This window comes from Galeopterus variegatus, unplaced genomic scaffold (genome assembly GCF_000696425.1).
Source record: "Galeopterus variegatus unplaced genomic scaffold, G_variegatus-3.0.2 Scaffold899, whole genome shotgun sequence".
NCBI classification, from domain to species: Eukaryota; Metazoa; Chordata; class Mammalia; order Dermoptera; family Cynocephalidae; genus Galeopterus; species Galeopterus variegatus.
In genome coordinates, this window is record NW_007727010.1 from 36,265 (window position 1) to 55,265 (window position 19,001).

The following is a 19,001-nucleotide window of genomic DNA, read 5'->3' on the forward strand; positions in this document are numbered from 1 at the left end:
CATATAATTTATTAACATATCCAGTCAGCCATACTTATTTCATTCTAATTTTTGGTCAATTTTTTTATTTTCTTTCAATTCAAATCAAGTAAAACATTTAGAAACAGGAAGATTTAGCAATGAATAAAACATGTTTTTTCATCAATGAGCCTCTTCTAGCAAAAGGCAAAGACGTGTACACATAACTACATCACTAATGAGAGCATTAACAAAAGAATATACAAGTCACAAAGTAGCCAAGAAAAGGGGATTATTAACGTGTGTCCTGAAGGAGTGCAAAAAGATTCAGTAAGAAGTTAACCAATCCGGTCAAGATGGTGGAACAGACGGTTCCCAGCATCACTCTCTCCCACAAATCAACCGATTTACAACAATTAAAAAGCAATGACAGCCAAACTGGGACCACTAGAGTTTAACGGAAGAGGAGGAGAGACCTATAGAGTTCATAAAGGCGAGAGAAGCCACGATGAGAGAAAGAAAGGATCACTCCCACCATTCCGACCCCCGGCTGCTTCAAGGCTGGCCCTGGTGAGCACACAAAGTAGGAGCTGGCAAAAGCCACAGCTGTGCCCTTCATATGAAGCTACTTGGATGTGGCAGGGAAGAAGAGGGCCTTGGTGGCCCTCGGGACAGAAAGAACACTGACAGAGTTCCCGTGGACCTACATAGGAGCAAGAAGCCACAACTGAAGAAAGGAGCCACACAGAGGCTGGTGAGTCATCACAGCTCATGACCTGTCCCATGGGAAACGTTTGGAGTGTGGGAGGTGGGGGAGATGGGCCCACCAGGAGAACACTGCGGCACAGCATGGACAGCTGATCTGCCCCCCAGTTAGCACAGGCCCACTCAGTGGAAACTGTTCAGGAATACAGATCTGCAGGGGGTGCAGTTTGCTGAAAAGTCTCAGGCCCAGAGCAGAGTTTCCATACAACCCAAGTGTACTGGACCTCACAAGACCAGGAAATACATACAAGGTCAGCCATTAAAGCTTGAGCTACACAAAAAACCTTCCCCAGAGAATCAGCAGCAAAGCAGCAATTTAGCTCAACTACAGGGCTCAAGTGCTGGTCCCCACAGAAAGTTCCCCCATTTTAGAAGTAAGAAAGGACAACACATTAGTTCCAGTGCAGAGTTTAAGTGGTGGGAACAGCAAATAACCCAACACATAACTGAAAGAAAAAACAAAATACCCACAGATCAGAAACAAAGTTTGATATTAACTAGTAAAAGTCTCACATCATCAAAGAACACCTATAAAACCTAGAAGGACCGGAAGCCCCTTGGGCTCCCCAGCCAGGGAGCAAGGAGGGCTGGGGGCTTCAGCAATGCCCTCCAACATCAACAACCAGCCCAGCACCAAGACGCCACAGGAAGCACCCCAGGTTCCCAAGCCAGGGCCGCGGAGGTGCCAAGGGCCTCGGCCATGCCCCCGCAACATCTGCAACCAGCCCAGCGATGACCACTGATCCACTGCCAGGAAGTGCCCCAGGCTCTTGAGCCAGGGCACTGGGGGACCAAGAGCCTCAGTTACATCCCCCTGACATCTGCATCCAGCCCAGCAATGACTGAGCTACTGCTGGAAGCCCCCTTGTCTCCCCTGCAGGAATGAGGAGGGTGCCATGGGTCTAACCCTGCCCTCCCTCCCTCCTTCTCCCGCCCTATTTCCTTCCCCCTCTTTCTTTCCCCCTCCCCACCAACTGCTCCGCAACATCTTAGAATGTAAAAAAATAATATTATTAATAAATAAATAAAACTTAAAAAAGAAGGTTAACCTATGAGCTAAGTTTTGAATCATGGTGGGAAGCAGTCTTCTATGTATGAATGAGAGAATATTCCATGCAGTAAAAACCAACAGCTTATATATAAGGGCAGAGACTAATGAAAAAACTTGACATAGCTTTATTTGGCTGGAACAGGGGCCCACAAATTACAGTTTGCCAAATCTGGCCTAGCCTATTTTTGTATGGCCCACAGCAAAGAATGTTTTTTTCACTTTTAAAGGGTTGTTTTAAAAAAAAAAAAAAAAATGCAAGGACCGGCCTGTGGCTCACTTGGGAGAGTGCAGTGCTAACACCAAGGCCATAGGTTTGGATCCCTATATAGGGATGGCCAGTTAGCTCACTTGGAAGAGCGTGGTGCTGACAACACCAAATCAAGGGTTAAGATCCCCTTACCAGTCATCTTTTGGTACAAAAAAAAAAAAAAAATGCAACAGAGACTGTATGCAGCCTGCAAAGCCTAAAACATTTGCCATCTAGACCTTTAAAAAAGTTTGTCAATCCTGCACTAGAACATAATTTACCTTGATGCAACAGAGACTGTATGCAGCCTGCAAAGCCTAAAATATTTGCCATCTAGACCTTTAAAAAAGTTTGTCAATCCTGCACTAGAACATAATTTACCTTGAAGAGGGCAGCAGGAGAAAAAGATGATTCTTGAGAAGGACAACCTTAAAAGCACGGCAAAAGAGGTAATGGGGAGCCTCCAAAGGGCTTTAAAAAGGAAATCAATATAATCATATTTGTGTTTTAGAAGGATTACTCAGGCAAATCTGTGAAGGATAAACTGGAAAGGAACAATAATGGAAGCAACAGTTGAAGACTACTGCAATGGTCCAGATAACAGTTGATTAGAGCCTGAGCAAAGGCAGAACTAAGGGAATGCAGTCAAGAGTACCAACTATCAACAGGTAGTGAGGAGGAGAACACAGAACGTGGTGAGGAGTGAGAAAAGGGAGGAATTGACACACCATGTTTCTGGCTTGAAGCACTGATAGCCAAAGGTAACAGGAAATACCAAATAAGAGAAAGAGAAGACAGAGGAAAAACTGAACTCAATTTTAGACATGCTAAGTTTGAGGCAACCTGACCTAAGTTGCCTTAAATGTAGAACCTTAAAGAAAGGCCTGCATTCAGGTAGTTTACTTGGAAAGTTATCCTGGGGCAGGAGTGAGAGTCATGGGGAACAAGTCAAGGAAAAGGAAATGTAAAGAAATGATGGAATTAAAAATCCACTATTTGGGGCCGGCCCGGTGGCGCACTGGAGAGTGCGTCGCTTGAGAGCGCGGTGGCGCTCCCGCCAAGGGTTCGGATCCCATGTGGAGACCGGTTCCCGCTCACTGGCTGAGCACAGTGCGGGCGCAACACTGAGGGTTGCGATCCCGTTGCCGGTCCCCGGTACGGGCGCGACACCGAGGGTTGCGATCCCGTTACCGGTCAGTAAAAAAGACAAAAAGGAAAAAAAAATCCACTATTTGGCAACAAGTAATCATAATAATTGATTCAAATAAAAATTACCAATGGATGCAAAAACTAGTGGGTAAAAGGTTGAGGAATAATAGGATATTACTGTTAGGTGACAATTTCCATAGGACTCTCATGTTTCTCAATGTCTTGCAAGCAGGGACACTAACTGCCTTTGTTCTGGAGGCTCCTTTCAAGGATATTTGCACAGCAGAAACTTGGAAGATAGAAATAGTGTCTTCCTTCTGAGCAAAGGACAGGTTGTTTAATGTCCAGTATAATAAAGACAATGTCTCCCTCTTGGGCAAAGGTCAAGCAGGCTTACTGCCCCTTATAAAAGATTCAAGTTTCCTAAGCTTGGGGTTCCTCTCCTGTAATGTAACTCCATTTGCACAGGAGTCATCTGGCCTTGCTCACATCACCCTGTGTGGAAACAGAGTTGGGAAACGAGCACAAATACTGATATACTGGCTACTGCTTTGCCATGAATAAGGAAGTCCTTTATCTCTGACCCAGGAGTCTTCTATCTTATGCCAGCATCCATAGCTAACTTGTTAATTTGCAAAACCCTTAATAGTTCTTGACAAATACATAGTTTCAAAGTACATCCCCACAAGATACATATTAATTAAAAGGGAAAAACTGGTAAATGCTACCTTAAGTGACCAAACATAAAATCACTAGTAATGGGATGTGTCTCCTGATATGATGTATTGAAAGGAAAACATTTCTCTGTGATATTCCTAAGCACAAGAAAACAAACAAATCCATATTGAGGGCCATTCTACAAAATAATTGTCAGTACTCTTCAAAATGTTAAGTCAAAACAACACAAAGGCTGAAGAACTTTTCAGATCACAGAAAACCAGAGACATTACTGAACAATCTTTGCTTTTAGGAAATAATTAGGAGGAAAGGGACATCATGTCTACAACTTACTCTCAAAAAGTTCAGGGAAAAAATGCAATAAAGATAGAGATAGAGAGAAAAGGGAAAAGCAAATGGTGTTAAATCTTAACATTTGAATAATCTAGGTGAAAGATAAACAGGAATTCTTTCTTTGTGCTACTCTTGCAACTTTTCTGTAGGTCTGATTTTCTGTCCAATGATAAGTTAAAGGGAAAACAAAAATATAAGTGACAGACATGAAATAATGTCCTTCCTGATCAAGGCTATTCTTTCAGGGTCACTTACTTGTGAATGAACTGTTGCATATCTTGGATATGGCCCAGAGCACCTAAAATCTAGAATTTTCAGGCATATAGTAAGTCCCTGGGATCATTTGACAGCATTAATAAAAATATATATATATTCATAAGCAGTGAGGGCAAATTCTCTCATTTAAAATTATTACTCAATTCATAATAGTTTTAATTTCTTCAATGAATAGAGACTAAAAGTAGAATTTTATTATGTGATCCGATAAATTTTTTGACAATAAAAAAGCCTTTTCATTCTTGAAAAGATAAAGTACTAGTCTATACGAGGCTCTATAAATAGAAATTAGAAAATGGAACTACAGGGCCGGCCCGTGGCTCACTCGGGAGAGTGTGGTGCTGATAACACCAAGGCCCCGGGTTCGGATCCCATATAGGGATGGCCGGTTTGCTCACTGGCTGAGCGTGGTGCTGACAACACCAAGCCAAGGGTTAAGATCCCCTTACCGGTCATCTTTTTTAAAAAAAAAAAGAAAATGGAACTACATAACCAGCAATATTCAGCCAATAAAAAGTAGTTTCTAGTCACAGGTTGCCTCATTTCTCAATTACTTTGTTTAACGTGTATATTTATAAAAGACAAAATAATATGTCTTCTCAGAAATAAAAGGCAGAATACACTAGAAGATAAGTTGTTAGTGCGAACAGTAACTGAGTTTATTGGTCAATTAAATGTATTGATAAGTGTATTTAACATTTTAAATACCTATATCATTAACAGGTTCTTTTACTAGTATTCTCTCCAGGGAATTACACTAAACTATTTCACATAAGAAAGAAACATTTTCATATAAATGAACCACCACATATTGTAAAGCTTTATAAACTAAACCTGCTATCTGAGGTGCCTACAAAACATTTATTTGGAAATACTAAAGTCTTGGGTATTTTCCAGCAGTATTGTGGACAAAGCATCTAGAGAATGTGTTGACTATAACACAAATCAGCATGTTAAATAACAAGCTTCATCTGACTTAGCAAAACGTTCCAACTTTTGGAACAGAAAATGACCTGATGGACATTTCAAAGCTGCTAGAAATCACCCTGCCAGTACAAATCTTTAACAAGGCTAGAAAAGAGTTAATTTGAAAAATTACATAAGGATTACATTTACTAAAGCAGATAATTCTCTAGATTTTTTAAACCTATATAAAATAAAAAATCATAAATGGAAATACTAACAGGTTGACTAAAGATAAAAAGTTCGCCTGAAGCTCTCTCTTTCTTGAAGTAAACTTATGATTAACAATTCAAATTTAGTTTAAAAATTTAAGTATGTAGGGGCTGGCCCGTGGCTCACTAGGGAGACTGTGGTGCTGATAACACCAAGGCCACGGGTTCAGATCCCTATATAGGGATGGCCGGTTCGCTCACTGGCTGAGCGTGGTGCTGACAACACCAAGCCAAGGGTTAAGATCCCCTTACCGGTCATCTTTAAAAAAAAAAAAGAAAGAAAGAAAGAAAGAAAACAAAATGCATTACTTTTCTGTTTTACAGGGAAATCTGTCCCCAAAGAATTACCACAAAACTTTTATTTCTTATAAAAATCTGTGTAACTATCTTTCAGACAACAACAAATATGAACTATTAGAGATGAAACAGGCAAAGTTCAAATGATCCTTACCAGAAGACCCCCTAACCTAATTTACCTTTGAAACAATTCAACAATTCAACAGTCAACTCCTAGATAAATAATTTCATCAAATGTCCACTGCTGACACAGCAATAAAAAGGAAAAACTACTGCTGCCTATAAGATTTTTATAAGAGGTAATGACTCAAAACATTTATAGAATCAAAGATCAAGTTCTACAAAATATTTCAAAACTATGGGCTACCCTAAACGACTAAAATTCTCATTTTGTAGTTCCAATAGTACAACATTCTACATTCACACCTGAAAGAGAACTATTACTCTAGAGTAATATATATCACAAGAATTAAAATTCAAAGAACCAGCGAAGCGAGAACAGTGGCTACCGCACCCCCCGACACATACACACACAACAGTCTGTCATTTGTAAGAGATGAAAAGACAAATATCTATCACATAAACTTGATTACAATACTTTCAGTTTTGAAAAATCTTTATCAAAGCCATTTTGGGGCTTGAAAAAATTAGCTGGAACAAAATGTCAACTATTTTTACTTTCCATATTCTATTAAGATCTTATATGGCCCTGATGTGTCTTACACTGCTAAATTCAATGGGTTTTTTTTTTCATTCCTACAATTATGTTTACTCTGAACTCAAACGCCCTTTCTTAGGAATTTAGTGAAGTACCTTCAAAAACCTTTCTAATGTAGAAATGCTTTTTTATTTTTGGCATCTGGCTAGTGTAAGGATACCAACCCTTGACCTTGGTGTTATAATACCATGTTCTAACCATCTGAGCTAACCAGCCAGTTCCTAGAAATGCTCTTTTTTAAATTTCAAAGTTTAACTATCATATATGTCTTGTCAACAACTGACAATAGACTTTCACAATTGCTTCAGAACTCTCTCTGGTATCAAGTCAGAAACAATAGGAGGAATAGAAATGAAAATATGTTAAGAAAAATAAAGATCTCTTTCTTATTCTCATGACAAATATGAGAAAGTGGACAGGGCAGAGATTTACAACAGGCCTCCTTAGGGAAGCCAGAAAAAGCTAAAAAAAACATGTAATTTACAAAGACCTAAAGAGGAAAGAAAACAAGCAGCTTCTCAAAACAGTACTCCCAATGAAAGAACACTGAATTCTTAGAAATCTATCAGAACTGCTTCTGTTTGGCTCTAACTACCTCTAATCATTAACTTTGTTAAGTGACACATTGTTGGGTTGCTTGTAATAAACTGTGCACCAAAACTGCAAATTGAGATGGATTTAGCATGGTTCACATAAATATTTCTTTCTTCTACTGAAAATTCCATAGAAAACTGAGATTTTTCTGTTTTACATTAGTGTAAAAAGCCACACTGCCACCAACACTGGTACTAAGATTTATATGTAACAGAACTGTAATGACAAGAAAAAATTAAGTCTTCAGATTTATCTGGCTGAAGAGGTTTTTAAAAATACACCATCAACATATTAAAAAGATGAAAAGATATTTAGAAAGTTTAATTCAATTTGAAGGTGCAGAAGTTACAAATGGCTAACACATTTTTAAGTTCAAAACTAAGGCTAGCCATTGATCCCATGGAATAAAATAAACAAAACTGAACTTAATCATTTGGCTGAAAATGGCTGCAAAGTAGTTACAGTTTACTGATGAGAAATTTGTTCTCAAATAGTAACTAAAAATTCATTAGCCAAAATTGACCTCTTGTCATTTTTCAGGCATTTGCACAAGAAGCTAGATACAATCTCAGATATGAAAATAATGATTGGATATTAGTTATATACAATGAATACACCAAAACAGTTATTTTATAACAATATTTATCATATAAATACTTAAAATGTTATTTATCCTTAGAACCTTGCAAACCGAATGTGTAAAAATTACCACGAAGCCAGTTTCACTACCTAGAACCATACTGCTAGAATGGTTATACTAATATGAAATTTAAAATGTTTTACCATTATGGGTCGGCCCGTGGCTCACTCGGGAGAGTGCGGTGCTGATAGCACCAAGGCCCCGGGTTCGGATCCCATATAGGGATGGCCGGTTAGCTCACTGGGTGAGCGTGGTGCTGACCACACCAAGTCAAGGGTTAAGATCCCCTTACCGGTCATCTTTAAAAAAAAAAAAAAGTTTTACCATTAAATCATGAAAAGATATATATCTCATTCACACCAGGAGAAGGTTAATTTTCAGTATAGCAATCATTTTTAAGTTATTTGACTACTATAAAATTTAAAAATATTCAGGGAAAGGGCCAGCCCGTGGCTCACTTGGGAGAGTGTGGTGCTGATAACACTAAGGCCACAGGTTCGGATCCCATATAGGGATGGCCGGTTAGCTCACTGGGTGAGCGTGGTGCTGACAACACCAAGTCAAGGGTGAAGATCCCCTTACCGGTCACCTTTTAAAAAAATTTTTTTTTTCAGGGAAAAAAACCCCTATTTCCTTCCAGTCATTTTAATGTATGCTTTTCTATATGTTTACAATCAAAATACATGTATAACTTAACATGCCAAGTTGTTCTTTTGTTTGTTTTTGGCAGCTGGCCAGTACAGGGATCCAAACCCATGACCTCTGTGTTATAAGACTGCACTCTAACCAACTGAGCTAACCAGTCAACCTCAACTATTATTTTAAATAACAGTATAACGCTCTACCCTATGTGCATATCATAATTTGGTGGACTACTTTTTCCAACTTTTTTTCACTACGTATATAAAGTTGTAATGAACATTTTCATATAAATAGTTTTAGTATGTTCCTAATATTTTCTTTTTTTTTTTTTTTAAAGATGACCAGTAAGGGGATCTTAACCCTTGACTTGGTGTTGTCAGCACCAAGCTCTCCCAAGTGAGCCAACCAGCCATCCCTATATAGGTATCCGAACCTATGGCCTTGGTGTTATCAGCACCACACTCTCCCAAGTGAGCCACGGGCCAGCCCTTATGTTCTTAATATTCTTAAGAATATTCTATGTATTTCCAGAAAAAGAAATTGATAAATACTGCCAAATTCTGCTTTGCAAAGTGCAGTTGTAATTTTTATTAATGTACCCACAGGAAACAAAGATTTTAAGTTTCAAACATAAACTACAATAGAAATAAGGATACCTCATAGGGAATACAGACAAAGGAATAGATTTGGAAATAACTCAGTTTGAGGCAACTATGGGGAAAAAATGTGGAGGTCATAGGCAGTTCAAAATATGGATTGGAAGCTCAGAATTGAGTAGGGGACCCTATGGATGCAATCATCTGAAGGAATATATGAACTATGAATAAAAAAAACTACTGGGGAGCTTGGTGGGAGTAATTTCACTATAGTGGCATGGACAGAACTATACTGGCAAGGGCTATGAAGTACACATTTAAGAAAACTGGAAGGAAACAGAAAAAGGAAGATAGGACCATAGACTTGAACAGACACAATTAAAAGATGACTACTTAAGATCCCAGATATTTGAGCATATTAAAAGGCTGAAGAAAAAGAGCCAATACTGTACAGGATAAATATACACAATTTTATCTGTCAATTTTAAAAAAGAAAAGATGTGGCCTTGTAGTACCAAGGTCACAGGTTTGGGCTCCCAGACCAGCCAGCCACCAGAAAAATAATTAATTAATTAGTTTATTAATTAATTAGGAAAAAAGAAAAGAAAAAGAACCAAGAAAAAGTGTAAACTTGAAGTTCTCGGAGAAGCTCAAGATGTTGAAAAACACAATTTGGGATGAATCAGACATAGGGAATAGGGAGTAATACTGAACAGATGGAGAGACATTTCTTTCCTTGAGAGAAGAGTGAAAAAACAAAGTGTGCACTGTTAGAATTAAGTTCAGAGGTAAAGGGCTGGAAATCTGAAGGAAGCTCATGCCTACTGACCTCCACACTGGAAACAGACTCAGCTGCTGGATGGGAGTAGAGTAGGATTCTGAGATACATTCACAAGTAGTTGGTCAGTTACCTATCAAGCTACTCAATAAAGATGCTATACTTTCATTAAGGTAGAGTATCACATGTTTGTATAGGTCTACTTTTATAATAATAATATATTTGATTCACTAGTGTCTATTACACACTTTAGGGGAAGAGTTCAGATCCTATTTTATATTTTTAAATGTAACCTTTCCCAAAAATGTTATTTATTAAGTTAACTTCTAAAAGATTATGAAGCAAGGTATTTCATTTTCTTCCCATTGAAACAATTTCAAGCTGGATATACCTTTCAGATGTGAGATACTTTTAAAGAGATTTTGCAAGTTACAGAGTAGCCATAAGAAATACTGTCAGAAATGCCACACTAGGCTTAGACAGGGCAACTCACGAGGTAAACACTCCAACAATTTCTATTCAAAGCTATTTGCAAACCAATTATGTTACTGTCCCAAACACCCTGAGTTTCCATACAAAATTGAACTTCAAATTTACATGTTTAAAATATCAAAATGTCACCAAACTGTCAAATTTCATTAAGAACATTGTATTATATACAATTATAATAGGGCAACACAATTCAATACTTGCCCTTTTGTACACCTCTGCTTTTAAGGACCTCAAGTTAAACATACTTTCAATTTACATAAATGAAGTACAAAAATAATATTCCTTTTGTATAGTGTTTCAAATAAGTTATAGCTAGCAATTTCAACATTCTTAAAAGTGCCTTAAAATGTTTTCATCTTTTATTTTCCTCCTACAGGTTGGCATAGGAATGAGGCTTGGAGGACTCTGCATTCTAAATTTAGGAGAAAGGGAATAGAGCTAGAAAAGGCAAACTTAATAGAATATTCTCAGGCAATGTGAGAACGAACAGTGCATGTCCAGAAGGAAAAACCATGAGAGAAAAAAAGAATTGGATTATTAGCCATATCTGAGAAATATGACCTTCTCTTGATTTAAATTAATGTGCAGTACCAATCTCTATAAGAGATTAGACTATTAAATTGGTTAGCCTTGATGAAAGTTTATCACAAAATAAAATTGATAAAAGTTTTGTTCCTGTTATTAAATGACTTTTTTTGGCTTTAAACACTACAAGGACAGCAGTGAATATTAATACACAACTTTAAGGTGAACTCTTTCTGACATTTTAATATTATTAATATTTCATATTTAACAAAATGAAATAAACAGGCTTAATAAGGTTGAACGTACTATATTTATTTTATTTATTTATTTATTTTTTTTTTAAAAGATGACTGGTAAGGGGATCTTAACCCTCGGCTTGGTGGTGTCAGCACCACGCTCACCCAATGAGCCAACCGGCCATCCATATATGGGATCCGAACCCATGGCCTTAGTGTTATCAGCACCACACTCTCCCGAGTGAGCCACAGGCTGGCCCGAACGTACTATATTTAAATAGTTATTCTTCTTAGGCAGTGTTTGTCCACTTTTTTCTAGGGCACATATACAAATATAAAAGAAAATTTACAGTACTTGACTAATTTCACTTACTATTTGCTCAAAGCTTGGACCATGTGTTACACTCTATATTCATAGCAAATATCTTGCCATTAATGGATATTCATATGTAATAGATAAAATAGTTTCCATGCAAATATTTTGTCATTCTTTTATCTGCTGTAGTAAGATTTCTTTCTTTTTGTGTGTGTGTGGCCAGTCTGTGACCCTGCTACAAAAAATACTTAAAGCATATTAAACAGAGATTATCCAACATTTTTGAACCCAGTATTATTCTTACCTAACTTTAAATTAAAATACAAAACTACAACTAATATACTGCAGAGACACTTAACTTATACTGTCTCCACTGAAATTATCTGATTATAAGTTGGCCCAAAACATGTTTTTGTTTTGTTTGGAGAACGCAGTGAAACATAGCATCATAGCTATAGGCTATATAGTGGCTATATAACCTGTAATTTTCATTATGATTTTGTCACTGTACCCTCTTTAATCTCAATGGAAGTTGTAATAAAACACATATTTAAAGCCCTCAGAAGTGTTAATTTATACTTTGGATGCCATGTTTCTAGAAAGTAGGTTCAATTCTCAATATGTTATCACTCTACCTAATTTATTAATTATTTAAAACTGTAGCATTATATATCTAAAGTCGTATAGTTTACCAAACCTACAAGACTCTCCTTGTATTATTAAGCAGATAACACACAGTCAAAACATACATAAAAATGCAATTTTTAGACCTTTATATAACTGCTTTATAAGATAGGAAAGATTTTGTAAGCAAGTTATTTCCTGCAAATGTTTCAAAGTTTACTATTTTGTTTCTAAAAACTCTGTAAAATATTTTGTATAATTTATGAATAATATGCAACAAAGTAAGGGAAAGTTAAACATTTTGAAAATTTAGCTGATCAATTACTTTTTAAAATTTCTAAAGTAGAATAACTGGCTAGTCAAATACAGCCAAATTTTATATTTTCTGTCAAACCTTAAGACAATTTTCTTGGTAATCCATATGTAATCAAATTTATCTATAATAAATAGCTACAAAATTTTTAAAAGAGTGACTCATACACTACTCATCTGATTATTTCTTTGCCTATCAAATCTAAACAATTTTTTCCAATTAAAAAAGGTGCTCCAGCATAAACAATTATACAAAAAAATAAAAATAAGGAATTATATCTGACCAGCCCTGGCAATCCTTTTCTTTCAATGTGACTAAGAGTTATACTAAAGAATCAGTCTTTCACAACTGAGATTTCTACCTAAAGAAAAAAGTATACCTCAAATGAGCAAAATACTACATTTACATTTATTATTCTTCCCTAAATTAAATCTCCACTTTTTTTAAGTGTAATCTTTTTGTCTAAAAAAAAAAAAATTCAAGGTTACCAGCAAAGAAAATGCACAGTAAAAGTGTACCTGGAAATCTAGTCTTTAATAGAAGACATGTTTACTTCAGAAGGTAAAATGGATTGTATGACAGATATCAACAAAGTCTGGGTTTTTATTCAGTTTGAAATGCTTAGATTCATAAATTACATAACATTAGTTTTATCTTTAAGGATCTCTAAACACTAAAAAATTAAGCCTATAAATCAAACTCATTTTAATAGCAATATTACAGGGCTGGCCGGTTGCTTAGAGAGCAGCTTCATAACACGAAGGTCAGGAATTCAGATCCCTATACTGGCCAGCCACCAAAAAAAAACAATAGCAGTATTATGTTCTTCAAACTTCTGATTTCATGTTAGGCCTGTAACGTAAGACTTTTTTGTAATTGTATACGAATTTTATCTTCCCTAAATTCTATATTAAGGTCAAGTCTTTCACATTGAATAAATAAACAAAAGACACAAAGAACAAGGGAAGCAAGAGGAGAAAAAAGGATTCAAAACTGAAGTCAAGGATGATAAACAGAGATGTTATTATTTCACAAAACTGACCATTTAGCAGGTATCACCAGCTTATTCTTAATCTTTCTCTCAAGCTACCACAATTTTTCACTGACTTTATAACTAAAAGAACTCTGGTCTCTAGGAACTTGAGCATTTAAATCGAAGCAGATTTCAGTCTTCCAAAACCAGTTAAACCAAGCACTTCCCCGTACAACCACCCAGCTTCCCCTACCTTACCTGTCCCACTGCCTCCCCTCCCACTGAGTCTCCCGCAAAAGGGAAAAATTCTCACTCTCTCAGAAAATTAGGGAAATCGGTTTTTTTTGTTTTTTGTTTTTTTTTTTTTAAAGATGACCGGTAAGAGGATCTCAACCCTTGGCTTGGTGTTGTCAGCACCACGCTCAGCCAGTGAGCAAACCGGCCATCCCTATATAGGATCCGAACCCGTGGCCTTGGTGTTATCAGCACCGCACTCTACCGAGTGAGCCACGGGCCGGCCTGAGAAATCGTTTGATTCAAGGTAACAAGATACATTTAAGTTCAAATGATATTGTCCTTGGTTTGTTTCATTTCAAAGACTTTCTACTGGAAAAAGACACCTTTAAAAAGTACTGGCTTGGCATTCACCACTAATATGAAAGACAAAGTAAATCTGCTTAATGGGCCAGCCCGTGGCTCACTCGGGAGAGTGCGGTGCTGGTAACACCAAGGCCCCGGGTTCAGATCCCATATAGGGATGGCCGGTTGGCTCACTGGCTGAGCGTGGTGCTGACAACACCAAGCCAAGGGTTGAGATCCTCTTACCGGTCATCTTTAAAAAAAAAAAGGCCAGCCCGTGGCTCACTCGGGAGAGTGCGGTGCTGGTAACACCAAGGCCCCGGGTTCAGATCCCATATAGGGATGGCCGGTTGGCTCACTGGCTGAGCGTGGTGCTGACAACACCAAGTCAAGGGTTAAGATCCCCTTACCGGTCATCTTTTAAACAAACAAAAAAAAAAATCTGCTTAATGATTTAACTGTCCCCGAACCACAAATGCCACTCTAAAAAAACAAAATTGTCAATACTCATTCTGTTCCTTTAATTTCCACAAGTAGTAAGAGCAGAGGCTCTAGGTCTCTAGCATAACAGTGGTGTCTCAGAATCAAGGCACTATGTCACTATTGTTTAGTGATATGTGACCCAAGAATCAACTGAGGAAAAGAGACTGATCTGCTAAAAAGCTCAAGGTCTAATTTGATAAACACATTGGTCCTACAGTGACTAAGATTCAAAAGAATAGTTATGAGAAAGATACAGAAGTGGTACACTAATATTAAGTTGTTTTCCTCCAAACCACTCTTAATTATACCAAGCCAACCAGAAGAAGTAAACTATTCTTCCTTATGTCAGCTACACAAGTGCTCTGACTATCCTAAAAACCTCCAATGATTCAAAACTTCTACTCCAAATATAAAGGTAGTAGACGAGATATATTTTTTAAGCAGCTGGATCCAGAACCAGTAAGGACATTTAAAATGATTCCTGTAGGGACGGCAGGTTAGCTCACCAGGTTAGATCATGGTGCTGATAACACCAAAGTGAAAGGTTCAGATCCGCATACAGGCCAGCCATCCAAAAACAAAAAACAAAGGAAAAGTACAAAATAATTCTTTTAGACTTATATTTGTATCATATACAAAGAGTTGCCCATGACAATGCTTTCAACAAATTAAAAGTTGTCCTCTCTATTCCCAGAGAGAAATACTACATCCCAGTTAAGGTGTAGGGGAAAGGGAGTACCTTTAAAAAATAAACACACTGATAGATTCCTCCACTTTAACAAAGTTCTAGTCATTTATCTTCAGAAGTAACTTCAAAATTAAACATACCACACTGAAGTCTCAACTATGGATATTAGGAAATTAGGACAGCTGCAACCCAGAAATTTTATAACACAAATATTTACTTTAGCAGTAACAATATAATCATATATAACACAATTATTCTGTGTCCTCTAATAGTTAAGAGGCAGGAATAAGAACATCTAAAAAAACATTTTAAATATGGAGAATTTCAAAGTTCCGTTTTTTTGTTTGGCTTTTTTTTATTCATACACGTGGGGTACAATGTTGATTTTCAATAATTATGTACAATGTGTGGTGGTTAGATCAGTATGGTTAGCTTATTCATCAAAGTTCCTTAGAACATCCTTAAATCTAAATATTGCTATGACATCTTTTCATCTCCAACTCAAACGTGAAGCTGCAATGGAAATTATATTTTTATGCCTTTGAAGCCTTTGAACTAACTACCAATAGTGCAATTCTACTCTATCTTATCATCATACTTGGTAAACTGTTCCAATGAGAACAGCACTTAATAAGTTAAGTCCTCTTACCTTACAAAATAAAGTTAACTTCAAAGTTACCAGAAGAAGTCATTCTAAAATCCAAATGGAAAATAACATGCAAACATGTATTCCACTAAATGGAAGTGAATCGGGTTTGGGAAACAGTATTTCGGCATTCTGAAATGCATTCTGAAATTTATATTTTCCCTTTCCTCCTTTCTATATGCTTTCTGTGTTCATGTATCAAATATTTAAAAACAAACGTTCAATCAAAAACTTCATTTGATGGCTGTTGCTTTTTCAAACTGGAAGAAAAACGGCTTTCAACAGCTTGCATTAAACATAAATACCTATATGGCCATGCCACACTTGCTACAGCAACCTATCTCTGTAATTTGCACTGTATTTTACGGTATCCCATGACAGAACATCCAAAAAATTAAAATAGCATGATATACAGCTTCTTTTCAAGCATGTTTACAAGAATTATCTCATAGAAACTATCCACTTTAATGTAACTCTAAAACCCCATGCCCAGAAGCCAATGACTGGTTTATAAGCAAGATAATGACTGGTTCAATGGAAAAAGTATTATGACAATAAACTAAGACTGGCTCACCATGTTAGGATCTGCTTGCCTAATATGTATGTTTAGCTACTGTAGTCAGCAACGTCCAAATATAAATTTGACACATTTAATAGCCAGTTCTGTTCTAGATTTCAAGCTCATCTTACCTTTTTAAAACATAGTTTTAATCTAAGGTTCTCTGGGAATATTTTTTTTCTTAGAAAATATATCCCCGAAAGTAGGGGGGAAAAACTTCAAGAACAAATTCTCCCCTAAGTACAAAAACCAAAGACATGTCCAAAAATCGCAAATATTTCAGCACATCTCTATCTTAACACGAATTAAAAATAAGTAAATTTCAAATATGAAAGAAAAATAAACCTCAAACAGGTTAAGCATATTTCATAAATAAGAGCTCCCTGTACTTTATGAATGTAGTCACAAATATGCCAAGAAAGACCTTGTTGATTTAAAAGTACAGAACTTTATTTTGTTGGTTAAATTTCAATTACTGGTAAGTGGCATGAAGGCATAAGATAATCAATAAAAGTATAAAGACTATTTTTTAAAAAGGCCGGTCATATTTTGTTTACTTAAAATACTAAGCTTAATCATGACCTATCTAAACCTTATCATTGCTCATTGTATAAAATTAGCACTGCACTTGCAAACATAAGCAGAATCTAGACTTATCAAACATATGGTGAGACGTGCCTAGCTTCTGAAAAATGAAATGAGAATGTAGGATTAAAATGTTTTAGTTGTCAAACAAACAAAAACCCACCAATCCTGCTCAAAAGCTTTCATCAAAATTTTGATAAGGAATCCTCTTTAAAAAATTTAAAGCGCCCAAGCAATTAAAACTTTGAAATTAACTGAAATGGTTTAAATATAAGCACTCCCACTGCAGAAGCTACAGTTTACATTTACAAGCAAATACCTAAAACAGGAAAAGGAGGAAGAAAAAAAAAAAAAACCCAGCCGATCTCCAAACTACTAGAAGGTGAGCATAAGCATAAGCACAAGCACAGATTGGTTTACCAGCTAACTTTTCCAGCCCTGTACCAGAAAGACCTTAAAACAAAGTTGACAACAGAACCAACCATGAGCTTTCCCTGTAAACAGGATGATACTCTGAAAAACTTTACTGTTGCTAATAGAAGTTCCTTATAAGCAGAAGCAGCGAACTGACAGGTGGAAAAATAAATGGGCAGCAAGAGGTTGTGGGAACACGGTTCAAGAACTGAACGTGTTGTGACTACTCTGTAACAGGTCCAAGGTAATTTACGCACACACCCTTTAGAGCAATTCCTCAAGCAGGGATATGACTGGGAAACAACAGACTTCCCCAACAGCACGTACCATTTTAAAACAGCCGTCTCCCTCCCGACAGGAAAAGAGACATTCTCATCCGAAGTCTTTCTGCCACTTCTCCCAGTGCGGCGAAGGGAAGCGGGCGGTCGCGGCCGTAACGAGAGAAGCCGGCAACAGCCCCGCCGCGCGGCCGCCACGCCTTCCTCCGGCCGCCGCTGGGGACGCGGAGCCGCGGATCACATTTCTCCTCCCCAACAATCACACGCACGCACGTCCCCAGAGTTGACACCCTCCAAGCCGGTCGCTCTGCGACGCTGGTGACGGGGCCACATAGCCTGGTACGCAGCTATCGGCTGGGGCGCTCAAGTGGCCTGCGTGCGTGCGCGTGTTTATGTTTGTTCCCCTTAATGAAAGGGAAGAGGTCTCCGTAGTTACGGCCTAGGGCTGCGGAGGGAAGAGAGGCCCCTGTGGGACTAAACAAAACTTCGGTTGCTGGGAAGAGCCGTTGCGCAACCTTGGCGGGGAGGCCGTGACCGCCCCGCCGGGCCAAGCGCGGCTTCCCGGAGGCTGCGCCACCGCGCGCAGGAACCACACCACGCGCGGCCCCCGCGTCCGGCAGCCTCGGGCCTGGCGTGGCGCCGGCCTCGAACGAGCCGCCAAGACGGGGCCACACGGCTGGGGCTGGGACGGAAAGGGGGAGACGAGAGCGCTGGGGATGCGGATGGGGCGCAGGACGCGCGACGAGTGCGGGCCGCGCCGGGGGTGACGGCCCGCTGGGGTCAGACTGAGAAGTCCGCTGACCACCCTGCCGCAGCCCCCACGAATGGAGCCGATCCCACCACCCCGGGGTGGGGACGCCCCTCGCCCGACTCCCTTACCTTCCTAGAGGCCCGCGCTCTCCCCTCTTCGGGCGGCCGCAGCCCTGAGCATGTCCGGGGTGGGGTGCGGGGCCGTGCCGGGAACAGGGAGCCAAGCGCTTCAGCAGGCGGCACCACCCAGCCCGAGCTCAGCCCCTCTCCGCGGCCGCTGCCATCTTGTCCTGGCGGCTGAGAGGAAACGGCGAAACACCCTCCCCCGACCGCTGCTGCTACTGCTGCTCTGGCTGTTGAGCGCCGGGCCCGTCTCCCTCATCTTCCTTCCCGGGGATTTAGGGTGGGGACAGTTTGGCTGGAACGAGGGGGAGTGAGAGGCCGGCCGGCCTCCGGCTTCTGGGGCCTACGGGCGGCGCAGGATGCGGGGCCTGCGGCGGTTGGGGCCCATTCTTGACGCCCCTGCCGGGAGAGGAGAAGAAAGACAGCGGGGAGAGGCGGCGACGGCGGGGCCCGCGGCTCGGTCTCCTCAGGTCGCCGCGCTGCCGGCAGTCGTCACGGGGACGGCTGCCGCCGGCCGCCC

The 19,001-nt window shown here is 39.1% G+C and overlaps 1 protein-coding gene across 1 annotated transcript in view; it reads right to left on the minus strand.

Annotated features, from left to right (window-relative positions):
* Positions 1–18,735, minus strand: part of LOC103590946 (homeodomain-interacting protein kinase 3-like) — a gene marked incomplete at its 3' end in the record, with an annotated part of 48,455 nt that extends 29,720 nt beyond the window's left edge. The window contains exon 1 of the mRNA XM_008573302.1: positions 18,488–18,735. The remainder of the gene's footprint in view (positions 1–18,487) is intronic.
* Between the last annotated feature and the right edge of the window lie 266 nt (positions 18,736–19,001).